This window comes from Alosa alosa, chromosome 9 (assembly GCF_017589495.1).
Source record: "Alosa alosa isolate M-15738 ecotype Scorff River chromosome 9, AALO_Geno_1.1, whole genome shotgun sequence".
Lineage (NCBI taxonomy): Eukaryota > Metazoa > Chordata > Actinopteri > Clupeiformes > Clupeidae > Alosa > Alosa alosa.
Window position 1 is genome coordinate 4160678 of NC_063197.1, and position 5000 is coordinate 4165677.

At 47.5% G+C, this 5000-nt stretch overlaps 1 protein-coding gene across 1 annotated transcript in view; it reads left to right on the forward strand.

Moving 5' to 3' along the window:
• raver2 (ribonucleoprotein, PTB-binding 2) overlaps positions 1 to 5000 on the forward strand; it is a 67810-nt gene that overhangs the window by 36670 nt on the left and 26140 nt on the right. The gene's annotated exons all lie outside the window — the stretch shown is intronic.

Sequence of the window (5000 nt, forward strand, 5' to 3'; positions counted from 1 at the left end):
GCCACACATTGGAAATGTGTCAGAGTGACAATTGGTTGATTTGGTTAAAACGTCACAGGTTAGGTTATTGGTTATTATTGTATTGATGCTATTCACAAATAATGAGCTGTAAAGTAACTCAGACTTTTACAAAACATTTTTTAAAGGATATCGACTAATTATCGTTATCACAAAATCACAAAAAATATCGAGATATTATTTTTTGTCCATATCGCCCACCCCTAACATGCACACACACACACACACACACACACACACAGAACTCTTGGTCTCAGTTCATGCTCTTCCCACACACACTGCCGCTCTCTCACTGCTGGTATTGACTCATCTGCTACAATCTTTCTTCACTCGTTTACCACCCATCCGTCTATATCCACTCCTCCCTCCTTTGCTATTCTCTCTCTCTCTCTCTCTTGTATGACCTCCCTCTTTTTTTCATCCCTCGTTTTCATCCTCCGTCCGCTTCATCTCAATCACACAGACCTGTGGCCAATCAATGGCCTCCACCCCCTCAGAGTAGAGGGAGCCGCTCCTCAGCCACCTCTCCATACGAGAGAGAGAGGGAGAGAGAGAGAGTGGGGGAGAGAGGGAGATAAGGTGAGAGATACAGGGATGAAAGAGAGCACATGAAGAGATGAAGAATGGCAGAGAGACATTGTGAGCGAGGGACAGTGAGGTTAGTCAGAGGATGACCTTGAGGGAGGGAGGCATGAGAGGAGGGGTAGAGGATCTTGAGGAGAGGAGAGGAGAGACAGGGAGGTGAGATTAAAGATGGGGGAGGGGAGCGATGGTTTCATCCACACTTTCTTTGTAGGCCTCATGCTCTCAGAGGAAGATGGATGAGGAGAGATAGAGTTCCCCCCTGAGTTTGTGTGTGTGTGTGCGTGCATGTGAGAGAGAGAGAGAGAGAGAGTGGGTGTTGTGCGGGGGTGGGTGATATGTGTTTGTAGTGGATGGGCTAGGCTTGAATTGTGAGTGCTGGAGTATGGATACTGACTAGGAGTGTGTGTTTATTGGTGTCAGAGCAGATTTATGTGTGTGTTTGTGTGTGTGTGTGTGTGCATGTGTGTGTAGGGCGTGGGGGGTGAGCATGTATCTATTGGGACAATTTGTCTCTCCCTCTCCCTCTCCCCTCCATTATGTTGTGTGATATCAGACAAGTTTAGGTCACAGAAAGACAAATAGACAGCACCAGACACTTCTTTATGACCTACACTCGTTTTTCAGTGCTTTCTCTCTCTTTTCTTTATCGCTCTCTTCATGTTTGTCTCTCAAACACAGACATCAGCTTATTCCTCTCCCTGCCTGTACAGTACAGTATCTCACTCATGTGTGCCCTGGAAAGAGAACCGAGGGAGTGAGAGAAGGAACATAGAGAAGGAGGGGGAGAGAGAGTGATGGGAAAGAGAGAGAGAGGAAGGGAGGGAGGTGGGGAGAGAGTGAGAGAGATGGGTAGGAGGTAGTAGGGGTCCATCTTGCAGGCAGCTGAAGTGTTATGAACGGCTTCTCTTCTGTCTGTGCTTCTGTCTGTGCTTTTGTCTCATAATGGGTTTTGGAAGACTGAGAGCTGAGAAGTAGCCAGACGAAAAGGACACAGCTCTTTAGCAGCATGCGGACACTTACTGGCCAGGACACACCGCATTCTCACCGCACACACATCGCAGATACGGAAGAGGCGTGGAGTGGACCAGCCGTGGAGCTGAGAGCGTACAGATAACTGAGAATTCCTCTGGCCACTGAAGCCATTCACTGGGGAGAGGCAGATGGAGAGAGTTAAATGAAGTGTTACTTCCTCAGGATGTAGATGGTGTTGTCTAAGACAAAAACACTGGGAGGGAAATGGCAATGCTCTTTTTTATCTCATAGCTCATCATAAACACACTAATAGGTGTTACTGCACCAAGTGTCCCGTTTTGCAAAAGAGTGACCTCAGACCGTGGTCAAACCTGAATGTGCTCACAAGCACTTAACGCTTGTACTCCCCTGTGCCGGGCGTGTGTGTGTCTGTGTGTGAAGACAGTGCTGAACGCTGCATAAGAAAGCTGCTGAGCGAAGCAGGCAGCCGGTGTGTCGCCATTTAAAAGCTACTTAAGCATGTCCCAGAGGGAGCTGTAGATGTGTGGCCCCTAGAGGGCCTAGAGAATACACACACACACACACAGAGAGAGAGAGAGAGAGAGAGAGAGAGAGAGATAGGGACTTTACAGTCAGCCCATGTGAGGCAGGCAGAGGCCACATGCTGATCAGACTTCAGGCATTGGTATTATTAGTGGTTTACTGTCAGTGTCTGAAAGCCTTTAGCATATGTTGTCTTATTGTTGGATTCTGAAAGCCATCTAGTCCAGTGAGCCTTCATCTTGAGACTACTGTACTCTACCTGTATAAATACTCTCTTTTTCATGGTATTTTCTCTCATCTTGCCATCATCCCCCTCTCTCTCTCTCTCTCCTTCAGTTCCTCATCCTCCTGCTGTCATCTCTCCATCCCACCTTGCTTCTCCCTATCTCTCTATATCTGTCAGTCTCCCCCACACACACACAGCCTGATCAGGCGTAGCGAGGAGCTCTGATAGCGGAGCTGGGTGTAGAGGCAGCTCTCTCGCTCTCCTCCAGTAGTCTGCTGCTGGGGTCTCAATCTCCCTGGAGGCTACATTGCACCACTGATGTCTACACACACATGAAAAGAGGAGGGAAATAAATGTTGTGTGTGTGTGTGTGTGTGTGCGTGTGTGTTAAAACGAGAGAGAGAGAGCATGTTCTGTGTTTGAGAGCCCCTGAAACGCTCCTGATTTTCCTTTTAGGCTTCTCCCAGGATGTCACTTCACTCTGATACTCTGAAACAGTGGTTGGTAATTGTGCTGGGATTCAGAGCATGTGCACTTACGTAATGTGTTATGATGTGACTGCTTGTGTGAGAGTATTTGCACAACAAGGGTATACACACAGCTCCCGGGGGACCATTTCCTATCCCAGCACTTGCTGTTGTTCTCACCAGCCTAGGAAAGAATTGCAGATAAATAAATACTATGCGCTCGATTCATTTCCTAGAAGCACAGTTCAAGGATGCTTGCTGTTTTTAGCTTGGAGGCGCGGGAGCATGCATAGTAGCTGCACGCCTGGAAGACTTAATGACATTGTATCCTCCCTTGACAACTAGCAAAATATGTGCTGCTATTTTCATGGGTTGAGCACAGACTGTTGTTATGAGGGGAGAGCAGTGGCATGGGATGTGTGGATCCAAAGGTTCCTCTTTGATGGGGAGACAGATGGATGGATGCAGGTCGTTGACTAAACATCGGGACTCGGGAGTTTTGATCACCAGGAACGCTTAACGCTTTTACCGGTTGTCCAGGGCCATGTTAAATGGCTAGGATCATTTCAAAAGCTCAAAGCGTTCAAAAGTTCCAAGTGTTTCTTTTGTCAGCATACAGATATTGACCTTTTAATATTGGCCTCGTAAAATGTAATTGTCCATAAAAGCAGGACTATTCTTTAGAGATGGGTCAGTTGGATCTGTTAATCAGGTCACAGTGACCACACAGCTCATTCAGCAGTTCTCACAGCCTCACAGGAACACAGCAAATGCAAAATGAGTCAGCAAGTGTAAAATGTACTCGTAAAGCTAGTGTTACTGACATGTGTTTGTATCTGTGTCCAGTGTGTGTGTGTGTGTGTGTGTGTGATCGGATGTGTGTTTGTAAGTGGTGTTGTCACACACTCAATGGGGGCTCCACTAGCGCAGTGTGTCTTTGGGCCCCACAGGCCAGCTCATGTGAGAGCGAGTGGGAGTGCTGGAACACACACGCCAGGGGGTCACCACACAGGACTAGAGATGGGGTCGGGAACACACAGGACTAGAGATGGGGTCGGGAACACACAGGACTAGAGATGGGGTCGGGAACACACAGGACTAGAGATGGGGTCGGGGGCAGCACCGCCCTCCTTCCTCCTGCCACACATGCATGTCATACACGGCTGTCATTTCTGCCAGATGAACAGCGCTGACATTCTGACATGGTACTAACCAGCGCTTCTAAAACCGCCCAGTCCATCCCCAGGGAGCTGGTATAGGGACGAAGCATATGGTCCTGTCGGCCGGGACGTTTCTGTGTGTGGATGAGTGTGTCTGTTAAACGCGCTGTAATGTAATCCAGCCATTAGCGGCGCTGATGGATGCGTACTTATGTAATGTTTGCCCCCTACAAGCAGACACAAGGTGACACACACTCACAGAATGAGTGTGATCTAAGTGGCAACGTTACATACCCTGTGTGCCATGAAAGAGGCGGAACATGTGTGTGTGTGTGTGTGTGTTATGAGGGCTTAGAGTGATGCCTGTGATCGCTATCTCGGGAGCGTACAAGTTGTGCGGGGATATAAGAAGTGATGGCAGAACCCATTTGTGTGGGTGTAATTAGTTCTGAGTGACTAGCTCTGCTGGCCAGAATGATTAATGAACACAGAGCCAGCCTGCAGTAGATACTGCTTCTGTTTGCTGTACAGTACATGACAATGGTGACAAGAGTAATGCTAATTATAGATTTATTCAAGCGTTTCAAAAACGTTTTGGAGAATTGGTTTTGACTGGGTTGCATTAATTCAGTGATGACTAAATGTATGTTACAGTAATTTGTGCCTCACAGTCAAAACTAGCACCGCTGTGCTGTGAATGTGTTTATTTGTGTGTGAAGTTCTTAACAAGTATAAGGGCAATGTGTCTTTGTGTGTGTGTGCACATTGTTAGGATAAGGATAGTCTAGTGACTGTTTTATGATCCTGGTGTGTGTGTGTGTGTGTGTGTGTGTGTGTGTGTGTGTGTGTGTGTGTGTGTGTGTGTGTGTGTGTGTGTGTGTGTGTGTGTGTGTATGTGTGTGTGCGTGTGTTTTGTGTGGTTGGCACAGGAAAAAGGGAGTGACTGGGTGGGTTTTCTATGTTGAGTATGAGACAAAGTATGTACTGCATCTTTGTGTGTGTGTGTTACAGCTGGCTCAGGATGAAGGG